Below are 14,979 nucleotides of genomic sequence, written 5' to 3' on the forward strand. Positions count from 1 at the left end.
GCTTTAACAGCCCACTCTCAAGAGATAGCTCTCAGTAGCGATGAGGCCATTTTCTACAAAATTTGTAGCTAATTTAAGATTTTGCTTTGAACTAGCTTTTCTATTAAGCAACATTCACTAGGTCTCAAATAGTACAAGTACCAAAGGGCTGCAGCCTAGATGATGTCTAGCAACTAGCCTACACTAACTTTGTTCTGATGAACCCTCAGAATATTTCCCAAAATATCTGTTGACAAACTCCACCATATCTGCAAATCCCATCAATTTATTCCCTCCAGTTCCCATTCAGAGTATTTTATTTATTTCAATCATATCACAGGATGGGGATTACTGTTTGGGTACAACGCTTGTTATAAGACCACCAACTCAATAAGGAAAATCAGTGGTGCAAGCTGAACTGCACAAGCGCAAGTATTGTGTTTACAATGCAGCAGCTTACACTTCTAACTAAGCACAAAAAGAGACTGCTCATCCTCACCTCATCACAAATATTATTAGACTAAAAAGACCAATGTTTTGTAACACATTTGTTTTTCCCATTTGCAACTCAATAAAATATCACATAACTACTACTTGTAATTCAGATCAGACTTCCGTCTTACCTCACCTCAAATTATGATTAAGCTAATGAGTTATCAGCCAAACAGAATTCCTACAAGAGGGGTCACTGCCTTGACAATGTGTTTCCAATAAACCAATCCTTACAAACACAGAGAAGATACAGCCATCTGAACTGCAGATTACACACTTCAGTATCAAGTGTAAGCAAGAAAGCCTGAAAACCTCTTCAGGAAAAATTAACGTAATAGCTAACAAAATTAAGAAATAGCTGTACCAAAGAACATCCATACTGATTCTTTGTACTTCAGAGGTGCTACTGAAGAGGTTTCCTCCACAAATAATACCCTTTTCACTGGCTGTTTCTTGTCTATCTGAAGTATGAAACTTCAGAACAAGACTCTACTAAATTTTCTGCTAGATTTCCCCCTTCAGCTGGGCAGAAATGCCTACCATGGTCTCTCACACCACAGGACCATTTAGACTATCATCTCAATCCCCCAGGTATTGTTTAAGAAACTTTCCCAGCAATACCAACTCAAACGAGTTCCAGACCCATACCAAATCATTCAGAAACATACAAAAGTAAATACCACTGCTGATGGCTGTGATATTTTGCAAGGTTCTCTTGCCTCCTTCCTTTTGAATCAAATCAGGACAGACTGAGAGAATGCAGCTACAGGTAAGAAATAAATGTGAAAGTTCCATTATCAAGTTATGGATTGCTACTACAGAATGCAGGTCGTTAGACTAATTTTGCAGAACATCAGCTTCACAGGTAGAGGAAATGAAATCCAGAAATTTTACTTCTGGGGGATACTAATCCAATTTTTTTGTTTGTTTGTGATTGTTTGGTTTGGAGTTTTTTGTGTTTTTAGGAGAACTAATTTTAGCAATAATTCTACCCAGTAAACAGAATGCGAAGACAATTGATACAAATATTTATTACAAAAACTGCTGCTACAAATTGATCACAAGCAACTTTCAAATCCAGAAGACATAAATCTATATATGCTGAAGTTGTCTTGTACACTGAAGAAAATTCTCATTTTATTTTGTCAACTGGTGCCACAACCTGGAGTTTTCCTTGCTTTGAAGTGTACCAAACTTCAGCTCACCAAAATCAGGATTCAGTTTACAAATACATTGCTGTATTAAAACAACTGAATTCAATTAGTTTTATATTTTAGAATAAATATTATATATGAAGCAGATCACATACCAAAATTTGAGTAAACTGAAGAAACAGCCTTTGCAGAGAAGGGCATTAATGCTATCTTTCTAGGAACTGTAGCCTTCCAAATGGAAGGTGTGGCTTAGAAGAGTGGCTGCTGAGATGGATCAAGACCTGGGGCTGTTTAGTCTGGAGAAGAGAAGGCTGAGAGGGACCTTAACAATGTCTATAAATATCTTAAGGGTGACTGTTAGCAGGATGAAGCCAGTCTCTCTTCAGTGATTCCCAGTGATAGGATGAGGGGTAATGGATGTAAATTCAATCACAGGAAATTCCATCTCAACATGAGAAAGAACTTTTTAAATGTGAGGGTGACAGAGCAGCCCAGAGAGGTTGCCCTAGATCTTCTCTGGAGATCATCAAAACCCACATGGACACAGTGTTTGTGCCTGCCCTAAGTGGTCTTGCTTTGCAGCGGGGGGGGACTCGAAGATCTCTGGAGGTCCCTTCCATTCTATTACTCTGATTAGCAGACCTTACTCTTTTTACTACTATTTCAATTTAAAAAAAACCTGTGGGAGTCCTAGGCTGGCCCAGCCTTTTCCATCTCAGTTGGTCAGCTGAATTACTACATATTAAAGTGAATTAGTTTAATACACGCAAATGAAAAAATTATTCCCTCATAAAAAGAAGTTACTATTTTCACAAACTATTTGTGCACTTTACTAATGTCAGCTTTTAGTAGTTAGCAGATTTTCACACTGCAATTTCAGTGGTCTGTCTCCTGGTAAGCTAAGCACCACACATGAATACTTAAATGTACAAAATTTTCTTTAATTGGATAGAACTTCCCCTGAAAAGCAAACATTCAACTCTTGACTGAGATTCCTTAAAAGTAAATAAAATTCAAAAATAAACCCCATAGAATCCATAGAATCTTGTCATCACAGAGATTAAAACACAGGTTACACAGCAGGTAAGAGCTCAGAGTTAGCAACAAGCCAGCAATTCATCTAAACCGGTATTTCATTTGTTGCCATTTTGGAGTAGAGCCCTGTTTACACCAGGATTTAACTTGCTGTTTTCAAGTACTGGACTGTACAATTTTTCACCTCTCAGCAAGTTAAATAAAAAAAAGTTTCCAATTTGCTTTACTGTTTCCTCCCAGAGGGCTGCTGTTCCTCAACCCTCTAGTAGAGATAGTACCATGAACAGAACTGGCAAAATTAAGTGAGCAGCCAAAAAGAATCAGAGAGCTGTGTTCATTGTGCTTTTCAGAAAGATGACAAGTAATACATGGACCAGTATATAACTCATAAAAAGCTCCAGCTTCTCCTTTTACATATCACTGTTTTATAAACAGGCAACTCAAAGCAAACTTCTTTTATATATATTGGAATGAATAATTACACTTTACTGATTAGTTTTGATCCTAATATTAAAAGCAGGATCTATGATTTGGAGTTGATTTAATACTTAATGAAAGTATTTCATCCTGGCAAACAGAAGTATTAGCTGTACTGGGGGCTTTGTTGGCAGTGATTACTGAATTTTGTTATGTACACTGTTGTCAGGGTAACATCAGCTGAGAGTAATTGCATGAGTTTGTTTATTCATGACTGTGAGGCTGTAATCAGAATTTGGAATAGGCGTTCTATGTGCAGTATATTTGCATGCATCACCACCTTTTCTCTCAGAATTGATTTTGAATTATTGCACTTAGACTGGTTTGAAAGAAGAGTGCCTTCCATAACGCCCCCCACACAAAAAAGCCCAAACCAAAACAAAGCAAAAAAACCCCAACAACAAACCACCACCACACACAACGAGAAGCTAATTTTAAGGAGCCCAGATACGTACATTCTCAAGAATATAATACAAAACAGTAACAGCCACTGTTTTGATCAATAGTCATAATGGGAAATGAAATGCCAGCATTTGTTCCTTCAACAAAAATCTGTGTATATATGAAAGACACAATTCTCCCCCTACAAACAACTTCTGTTCTGATCATATTCTCCTCTGTTACTGATAAATAGGACTAGGATATTTTGTTTGCACAAAAAGAAAACAAATTTGAAAATATAACTTGGTGCACAGCCATAGATAAATAGGTTTGTGAGCTGGTGCATCTCTATTGCAGTCAATTTGTATGATGTCACCTGATAAAAGGTATTTGGAGACTGTTTCAGAACAACTAAAAGCTGCGGGAAATGCAGTGGAGATGATCTGACACTGCAGATTGGGCACTCTGCACAGCTACCCCAGGAACGGGTGTACGCCAGCCTCTGTCAAGGTCAGAAGCATGTGTCAAATTTCCTCTCATTTCCGAAAGCAGTTCAGGGAAGGATGGTAGTATTGTCAACATCACTCTCAGAAAATAATAGGGCAACATTTCCCAAGCTAGAACGTGGTTTAAAATGAGAAGTGATGAGATATGAAATTTTGTGGATTCAGATTCTGAGTCATTCAAAATCAATAATTTACTATGCTGAAGCTGGGAAAGTTAGCACCTTTACATTACAGTGGACAAAAGACCACCCACCAGGTTTATAGTAACTACTGCTTCACAGGTGGAGTTACTCAATAGCTCTAATTTGAGGACTCCTGTGTATTTTGTTAGGCAGTGCAAGCATCCAGAAATTCAGAGTCACAAAAATCACTGAGTCAAACCTGCCAAATGTTCAAGAACATCTGATGTTTTGTGTCATTAGCAGCTTCAAGTTTTAAATAAATGTGGCAACTGCAAGCAAATAATACACAGACTTGCAGGTCTCTTTCAACAATTCAGGCTGAATGGGACCTCAGGAGGTCTCCAGTCCAACCAATCACAGTCAATATTAATTTCAGATCCGGTTACTCTAGAGTTTTTCCTTGGCAAGATTCAAAAACTTACAAGGATGTAGACTCCATGGCCTCTCTGGACAAGCTATTGACAGACTAGACTGCCCTGCATGTGATCAGTTTGGAAATGCTCTTGTAAGTGATCTGTAGTTTAATTCACTACCTAGCACAATAATAACCTTAAGGTAAATATACCCCAAAAGGTATGTCCAACATACCTCTGCATGGTCATACAGAAATTCATCTGTCACCATGCTCCCTTTATCTACTCAACCCCATTACAAAATATTGTGGTAGGAAAGTATGTGAATTGCAAAATATTAAATGTCAGGGAAACAAGAAAATGACGCAGGTAATTGTCTGTGGAGCCACACGGCAGATCCAATATTTTATTTAATATCTTTTCTTTTGGGGGAAGAACATGAAAGAGCACCAATTTTTACCATTTCCCTCAACTATCCCTCTTAACTTACATTCTAGAAATGAAGTAACTTGTTTGTCCTTTGTGCACCCTTTTCAAAGAAGCAGCATTCCTGTGATATTGCTACTGAAACAGTAGGCTGACAGGTTTAACAAGTTAGTGCTTGTATACATGTCTTGGGAGATACCCACACCCAGGTAGCCCCAACCTGCTTGCAAGTGTGATAAATACCCACATTCAAGTTTTAAAGAAGTAAAATCCTCTTGCTATCCAATTGTGAAATTTTCCCTGTATTTTAGAAATGTAGTTTGGTTAATGCTTCCATCCTTTGCTGACTCTGGTCTTAATTTTTCCAATTATAGATCCTTTTCCTGTGCTGGCCCCATTTCCTCTTTCTCCCCACCCTGTGAATACTTTTTTTTTTTCAGTCTGGTTTCCTAAGGAAATAAGGTATGAGTGATCAGACAGTTTGGCAACCTGCATCCATTCCTCCCATTTAGTACCTTTTGATCCCAGTAAAGACCTTCAATATCCCCCTTACAAATTTCACTGCAGTTGTCCAAAGACACCAAGCTGCTACAACTTCTAGAAAAGTAAACCCTGTCAGTAAAGAGAAAACACACCTGCAGTATCACCTCCACTAAGGGAAAGGCTGCAGCAGGAATACAGCAACCACCTGCTTAGCTGGGCAACCAGCACACACTAAGTTCCAAAGAAGACACACATTGCTGTCCCTAGTCACAAAGGGTCAGCAGAGAAATATCAACACAAAACAGAGAAGAAAAGAAGCATACAGCCAAAAAAGGAAGGTAATATGGAGGGAAGGGCAGAGCATAGTCAAGGAGGCAATTCTCCATTCTACCGGAAGCTGCACTACCAAAGTGCTGATGCTTACAAGCAGAAGCCGACACACTGTTCTCTGACACATTTTCTGATGCGCCTTTGACTTCTGCCAGGCCCTCTCTCCTGTTTTTGTAACACCCATTCACACACTTCACTTACTCTGCTTCTTGCTCAATGATCTAATTCTTCATCATTCATCAACATGCATTAGACAAAAAATTCAGTGATGCAAGACTTTGGTTATCATTACAATGATGTAAGCCCCAATGGATTAAAAAAATATAAAAATCTGAGAAGCATAACCTGGTTACCTCTTGCCAAAGTGCTTAGACCCTTGGAGAACAGCCTCTTGACAGGGTACACTGCTTTGTATACTTTCAGAGTCTTTTTTATTCCCCTCAAGGAAGGCCATCTAGTTCCATAGTGCCTGGCTAACCAGCACTTCCTAGTTTAAAGATGTTCTCTTCTAAAAGTATTTATCAGAAGTGAAATACTGGTAGAGACATACACTAACACAGCACCAAGAAAGTCTGAATTTCCTTGAGGCCAACTGCCAGCATTTTTTCAAGTCAGTAAGTGCCAACTATTATTAAATCTTTTATTGTGATACTGACTCTGGTATAGAAATGTTTTTAAAAAATCCAACTTTTCTGAAAAAAGAATAGCACACAAGCATATCCATTTGCAGTCATGATTATGGATTTGGCTTCATTTTGTGAAAGGCTTTAAAAATGTAAAACAGAGTGCCTGGCCACTTTCGATCAGATACCTTACTGGTATTCAACAGAACTATGAGTTCTGATGAGATCTGGGCTAAGTAATTACATGCAAAATCCTCAAAGGTTTGAAAGGACAAAACCACCATTACTTTTAGGCATTAAAGAAGACCCTGCGCTCATAGCTTCTGCACTGTGTTCCACCAGCAGCTTTAACAGTTACAGAACTAATCCTAACATTTGGAATTTGTATACTAGTTTGTGAGAACATCATGAAAAATCTGTCACCATGCTAAAGGGTAATGGTGTTGGGAAATGTTTTGAAGAATAATGTTCTGGTGTTGGTCCTATTAGCACTGATAAATTTGCCAGGAGAAGAACAAGGCATTTACCTTGAAATGCCATCTGTTTTCATTACTCTGTGTGGCAAGCCCCAAAAGAAAGAACCACATAGCAATATACTACTATTTCCCAGCTCATTGATGAAAGTTACCACAAACAGTTAATAGCTGGCTATCTGCCTGACTTGCCCATTCATTGGTTTTCATGCTTACAATGAAAGGACACCAAAGAGAATACTCAAGAACGTGCAGATGGTTGAGTAGCCCAAATGATCAAATGTGTTGTCAATTTAACTCCAGTCAAACCCACTATAATTCTCTTTAAGAACTAGGCAGCGAAAGTTCTAGAGTGAGAGGAAGTAAGTGTTGGCTTACCTATTCAAGAAGCAACTAATTTATACATAAAACCAGCAGCTGACCACAGAAAAATGATGGTCTGGTGAAATAAAAACCACGTCAGCCAAGTAATGGCAGGTGCTAATGCTATGACGGATGCAAGTACAAAGGAGAGGAAGCTCATGCCCAACACCTAACAGACAACGCTCACTGCTCAATTTCTCATTTTCATGTTGCATTACTGTCATGGAATGATCCACAGTTTGGGAAAGTACAACTTGGTCTCTAGAACCAACTCAGAGAGAGTTTTGTTTTTTTTTAAAATACTGAAGTTGACCTTTGAAGATGGAACTGTTAGTACTAAGACTGAAAAAAACCCTTGTCTAGGAACAGCATTTAGCTTGGGAATCCAGAATTGACTTACAAACCAACCAAGCTTGGTGCAGCCTCTTAATAAGTAACATTTTAGGACACAGCTATTGGGACAGACTTTTTTTAAAAGCATAATGACACATTCTGAACTAGAAAATCTGCACTTTATGACTACTTAGCAGGGTATTAAAAAAAACCCACCAACCACCAAACACTCAGCAGGCTTAAGGTTCAGCCAATTCTCACAAGATAATTAAGAAAGCTCCTAGATAAAATATGTTTCTGACTGCAGTTTGTAGTCCAGTTTTTCACACCTCTTTCCAACCTGTCACATTTCTTTGTGAGATGGAAAGCTGCCATGTCTCTTAGCCTTCCCCAGAGTCCCCAGTTCTTTTAGCAAACTAAACACCAGCCATGGATTCCATGGTGGTCTATCAGCCTTTTCAGCCTTGAAGACTTCACTGATTAATCTACTGAGCAGGAGCCCAATGTTGTCTGCAAATTGTCACTTTCTGAGGCGACTGAAATACCAGATCTTACTTCTGAATTTTGTAAGATTTCCAAAGGTAGTACTTTCTCTTAAGCCTTATGGGAAAGTGGGGGAAAGCAAAGAAAATATTACTATTCGATGATACAGAAGCCTTTTATGTCCTGGAATAACTGTTGATATCCAATGCCTTCTTATGCTTCATCTTCAATCCTTTTATTTTCTTTAAGGTGATGATACCCAGCCCAAAAGATACAGGCTCTTTGAAATACAGATTTTCCTTGGGACTGTCTGACATCCCAGACATCTGAGACAACTGAATGGGGAGCTACAGGAGCACTTTAATTGAGAAAATCCATTCTGTTGCTGAAAGAGTTCCTCCGTGTTCCTTCCCACAATGATCCACCACTCTATTGTCTGAGACATCATTAACATTCACATGGTGTATCAAACCAGTAAACACTTCCAGGCAAAAGCTAACTTGTCTAACCCATCCACTCACACTGCACCACTCACCCAATGTGACTCACATGCAGCTGTGACCTTGGAAGCATGCAGCAGGACAAGGCTGAAGAAGGGCAAAACGGCCTTTTTGGAATTGATGTGTACCTGCCTCAGGCTGCAGTAAGCATGGAAATGCTATATAAGAGTCTGTTTATAGCCAATCTACAGCACATTAGGACAGGATCTTTCAAGATACATGCCAAAGCACTGCATGGAATGGATAGCACCAAACACCACAGAATATAATCTCTGTTTCATATGAACTTATTTGTACCCAAACTTTTCTGTACTCCAAGACCACATTTTGCAAGCATTGGAGAGGCCATTTAAACCACAGCAAATGGCAATCACATTGAAGCTATCAGTAATGTAAAAGTTGTTTCAGGCTTCTGCATGAATCATTAGTTCCAAACATCAACATTTCAATGATTTCTTTCATGCATAACATAATTGTAAATATTGCTAAAATCCACTTATTTGGCTGCATGATGAATAATCTAAAAAGCAGAGTTAGTATCTCTTTTGTAGATCAGCTGGAGAATTATGACTGCATATATGCTCTTTTGATATATGTACTTATTTTTCAGATAGCTTCAAACTAAAGAAAATCTCAAATTTGAATTTGCCCAAATTTCAATAGCAACATATGAATGAATCTAAATTTCAGACACAGCATCTCTTGTTATTAAGAAATAAACCAATTCCAACCTGATGGCTACAGTGCTGACATAAGCTTATATACACTTTGGTTAATTAAGAAGCCACTACTCACATAATCAGTGTATGAGCAAAGTTTTAATTTTCTGACTGCAAAACTTAGCAAAACAAGCAGCATAATGGTTTCATCAATTATTTACAGTAAACACATACCTTGTTTTCTCCAGATACATGCAAGAGGTTCTCCCAAGTTACATACATTATGTCACAGAACAATTGACCATTCACACCTCATATTGGTGCTGTATTTACCCCATATGCTACCCCCTTTATTGTAAGGGTTAGAGGTTTCTAATAATAAGCACTTCCTAACAAAGCACCCTAACACAAACGCACTTACAATGACAGGAAAAAAATTCACCTTATGAGGTATCCCTTTTCTCACCTTATAGTTTTAGAGTGAAACAAAGTAGCTCAGTGACACAACTGAAGTAGATCACTGGGACTAGAGAGGCAGTTTCAGGACTCTGCTCTATTCCTTGTAGGAACTGTAACCAATTCATCTGGTCTCACCACACCGACATGATTCTGTTCACTAAACCAGCAGAAAGCCAGCCTACAACAAATAATGCAACTACCATCCTGTAGTTTAACAAATTGAATCATCATTATTGAAGGGTCAGGAGATGCTGCTATACCACTGCAGGGGTAAAGGACCACAGCTCTTTCTCAGAGACCATCATCTTAAATAGCCCAGATTAAAGTGAGATGAACTGCCGATGCAAAGGGCCTTTTCAGCAGTCTAACTGCTGCAGAGGTGAACTTCCTTGGTGCTAACACCCAGGCAGCTGCATGGAAAGTAGGGTAAGGGAGGAACAGAGTCAAATGACCATTACCTTTTTGCTAATATTTTATTTCTTAGCCAAATCAAAACCATTAACTAAGAAATACAAGACTTACAGGAAGGGGCATTAGATCAGCTTACAGTGCTGAACTGCACTTGATTTTTTAATTTTTTGGAGGTTTTTTGGATGGCTCAAGGCTGCAACACTATGCATATAAATACCTGAGCTGTTTTATAATTTCAAGAGTTGAGACAGCAACAGCTACTTTAAACACACGTGTGGCACATCTTTCTCTTCACTTCCTTTTAAATGGCAGCAGGCAGGAGGACATTTTTTCAGACATTACTCACCCTGTTTCAGAACTTCCCTGGAGCTCCAGATCTAATTAAAAGGTCAATGAAAGTCAGATTTTTGCCGCAGGAAAAGGCCACAAAGACATGTGACAAGCAATTAATGTAACTAGGCACCAGACTATTTGGAGTAGCTCAGAAGTTACTCAGAAGCAGAGAAGGAGGGGATTGTTTTTAAATCTACAGTGAATACGAACAAGTCCCATGCTATAGTGGAAAGCTCAGAATGGCTTTTTTTATTATTATAAATACTTTCACTTCATCAGCTCCCTCTCTAGACAGGAACTCTAAAGCCAAAGCCATTCTGCCTTGCTCTGCTTCTTCTCATGCCCCTGATTGGGAGTGGTAAAGAAGAACATAGCAGAACTTTTACAGCAGCACTGAGTCAAAGTACTAAAAGTCGCTACAAACATAACAAGGGCAAGCTGGGTATCAGGAGCATGGCCAGCCATTCTGTAACAGAAAAATCCCTGGGTTTGGGGAGTATTCAGAAGGCAAACACAGAGCACAGAATGCTTCCTGCTACTTACTTGCTCATAAAGGACGTAAAGAGAGTAGAAAGGCAGAGAAATTATTCTCTTGGCCTTTCAAAATATGACAAAAACTTTACTCAGATAAGGAACATGCTTCTCATTCCACCAAGCAACTTTTCCTTAATGTCTGACACCAACTCAAGCACGTGTCAAAATTTGTCTTTGTCTATCCCCTGAGCTTCCATACACTACAGTTAGAAGAAAAAAAAGGCTAGACTTTCCTTTTTCAATTTAATTTTTTTTTTTTTTGGGAGGGGGGGAAGCAGAGTGGTGTTGAGGGGGTGGAAATCTTCTGGAAATTTATGAGGATATCCTTAAAACTGCCCTTAGATGTAGATGTCAAAGCGTGTGATACATGGATCAGTATTAGTACAGATTATTATTATTATTATTTTTAAAGTCCTCAGGGTGCAAAGAAAAGGCCAAAAATTATCATAGGTGAGAACTAAACCAAGAGGCCTGAAGAATTCTGGTTTAGAATATTGCCTCAGTTATCAGTTTGCTAAATAGTATCAACTAATCATTATGAAGTTTCAAATTGGCCACATCATAATACCTTAAATAAACACCAAAATCCATCTACTGCTTGCTTGGAAACAGGAGGGCTTTAATATACACTGAACAGTGTATACTGGTTAAATCATTATTCAGAATATTAGACACGTGACAGTTTACACACATTCAAAATTTTAAACCATCCTTTAAATCCAGGAGTTGTCCTTAGGGCAGTCAAATCCTGGAACAGTTTAGTGTAAATTTTTAAAACCCAACTGCCTCATAGCACATCTAAAGGACTTTAGTATCACATGTATACACAAAGCCTATGGAACGAGAGTCTACAACCAGAACACCATGCCTTTTCCTAGATGCATTTCCAAATTTCCAAAGCATTTTAAATTCAGCTCTCTCTAGCACAGTCAGGATGGAGTTCTCTCTCCTTCTCTTCCCTTCATTCTGCATGATGTCATCCTTTCTGCATTACATCAACTTTTTTGCTAATTTATGTACAGTACACTGAATGTCTTTCTCCTCAACTCAATGTGTTGTATATCAGAGAACACACTTATTGATTTTGATTTTCCCCCTCCAGTACTTTTATCCCATCTTTTGTCACAGAATGCCAGGGTCTGGAAGGCACATCAAGAGATTGTCTAGTCTAAGCCCCCTGCCAGAGCAGGATCACCTATACCAGGTCACACAGGAACTCATCCAGGCAGGTCTTTAATATCTCCAGAGAGGGAGACTCCACAACCTGCCTGGGCAGCCTGTTTCCTTGTTCTGTCACCCTCACAGAGAAATAATTCTTCCTCCTGTTTCCATGGAACTTCCTATGCCTCAACTTCCACCCACTGCCCCTTGTCCTGTCATTGGGGATTGGCTCCATCCTCTTGGCACTCACCCATTACATATTTACAAACATTAATGAGCTCACCCCTTAGTCTCTTCTCCAAACTAAAGAGACCCAGTTCCCTCAGTCTCTCCTCATGAGGGAGAGGTTCCACTCCCTTAATCATTTTGTGGCTCTGCGCTGGACTCTCTCAAGCAGTTCCCTGAAGTCCTTCTTGAACTGAGGGGCCCGGAACTGGACACAGTATTCCAGATGTGGCCGCATCGGGGCAGAGTAGAGAGGGAGAACCACCTCTCTCAACCTACTAAACACACCCTTTCTAATACAACCCAGATTACCACTGGCCTTCTTGGCCACAAGAGCACATTGCTGGCTCATGGTCAATCTTCCATCCCCTAGGACCAACAGATCCTTTTCCCCTTCACTGTTCTCCAGCAGGTCAGTCCCCAAGCTGTACTGGTGCATGGGGTTGCTCTTTCCCAGGTCCAAGACTCTACACTTGCCATTGTTGAACTTCAGCTTCATCAAATTTCTCCCTGCCCAGCTCTCCAGCTGTCCAAGTCCCGCTGAATGGCAGCACAACCCTCTGGTGTGTCAGCCACTCCACCCAGTTTGGTGTCATCAGCAAACTTGCTGACAGTGCACTTGGTGCCCTCATCCAGATCATCGATGAATATATTGAATAGTACTGGTCCCAGTACTGACCCCTGAAGGACTCCACTAGTTACAGGCCTCAAAGTAGGCTCTGTCCCATTGACCACAACTCTCTGACTTCTTTCCTTCAACCAGTTCTCAATCCACCTCAATGCCTGATCATCCAGACCACGTTGTCTCAGCTTAGCTGCAAGGATGCTGTGGGAGACAGTGCCAAATGCCTTACTGAAATCAGGATATGCCACATCCACTGCTCTACCATCATCTATCACCTAGTTAAGTCCTCATAAAAGGCTATCCTAACAACTTTGTTGCACTATCTTTCAGAAATTCTTAAATGCAGCTTCTGGATCATGACTTTAGACATCAAGCTCTCAACAAACTGCCAAGCTCACATGACCCACTGTACAATGGACATGCTTTAGGGCATTCCCAAACCTCTGGAAGCTTATATCCTCCACAATACCATTCCAAAGCAGAATATTCCTTCCATCACTGCCCATCTCAGCATGATCTGCAGCAGCCCAAGCTCCCTGGGTTCTAGCTTCTCCTTCTTCCTTGCATGTACTTAAAATCAGCAGGAAATAAAAGTCTGCTTGTTGTCCTTGGATACCAAAGTTACTGCTGTGGAAATATGAAATGCATTTCAATTATTACACTCACAGTTGTAAATACCATCACATTGGTATTTACATACACCACACCTCTACATCTCTGTCCCCAGCTTTTCAAGGCAGATATATCAAATAAGGATCATCTCAAGTTATTCTGTCAGATGCAGTATCTGATATAACATTCTGCTTTTTATTTTTTTCAAATACAACTCCACCACTTTGTACACACCTTTTCACTTGAAGAGTATCCACATGTCATCTTTCCTTAATAAACACTACATCCATGATACTTTTGCCCTAAGATTTATTTCCACATTTAAGCAGAGAATTCTTTTTGCTTCCTCTGTGCAGGTTTGTTGATTTGAAAACCGAAAACCAAGTATCAGGACATTCAGAACAAGCTTGTAGTAGGCTGGCAATCTCTCATCTTCATCTATACCTCATGCTCTGTTCTGCTGGCTTACAACCTTTTCCTTTACTCATACTTGAAAATAACAACCAAACATTTGAATGGTCCCATGCAACGACCAGGTAAGACCTGCATGCTAGCTGGAAAACCCCACCAATGCAGATATGCTTTTACAACTTTTCATTTCCAAAGCAGGAACCAGTGGAGATGCATTAGTTCCTTCCAGAAATCTTTTCACATAGTACAGGTTCTCTGAAGAGACCACAGGTAGGAGAACAAGGAATTTCTGCTCAAACTTCAAGCTGTTGCAATGTAACTGCAAACTACATAGACATTGAGACAATCATGTACACAGAGAAAAGCCAGATGGTTGCTCTTCTACATCCTTACTTACCGTTTTAGCTATGCCCCATTCCCTCCCCTTTTTCTGCACAGAATTCAGTATTTTCCCTTACTAAATTATCTCCAGCATCATCTAAGTAAACCTTGGCTACTTTGCCCATTCAGTGATTGTTTTGTATGTATTTTCCACTTGCACTGCCTCACTTTAAAAATCCATTCAGTTCCAAATCTCAATCTTTTATAGGCTGTCAAACTGTTCATCCTTGACAACAGTAGTTCAGATATGCTACTTCCATTTTTGATCTTAGTAATCTGGAGCTGAAGCAATTTAATCCTTTTGTTCCACAAACTTGTTTGGAAGTTCTTAACATCTCAAAGAGGTGTGATCTTTAAATATTTCTCCTTTCCTTTTTCACCTTTTTAATATTGTCAATATTTATAGTGCTTACATCAGGGGTTTTTTTTTGTTTTGGTTTTGTTTTTTTACCTACATGAAAAAGATGCTCAGGACTTGTTTAGTAATACATATTCCATCTTTGGGTTGCCATTGCGAATCCAGCAAGGACATGAGTATTACCCAAAAATGTTTTTAATCTCTTAGTAGTTTCATGGCTTTTAAAGTAACATGCAA

At 39.4% G+C, this 14,979-nt stretch overlaps 1 protein-coding gene across 7 annotated transcripts in view; it reads right to left on the reverse strand.

Annotated features, from left to right (window-relative positions):
• CDC42BPB (CDC42 binding protein kinase beta) overlaps nucleotides 1-14,979 on the reverse strand; it is a 96,025-nt gene that overhangs the window by 64,184 nt on the left and 16,862 nt on the right. The gene's annotated exons all lie outside the window — the stretch shown is intronic.

This window comes from Melanerpes formicivorus, unplaced genomic scaffold (genome assembly GCF_026170545.1).
Source record: "Melanerpes formicivorus ecotype bairdi unplaced genomic scaffold, bMelFor1.0.p_v2 SCAF_48, whole genome shotgun sequence".
Lineage (NCBI taxonomy): Eukaryota > Metazoa > Chordata > Aves > Piciformes > Picidae > Melanerpes > Melanerpes formicivorus.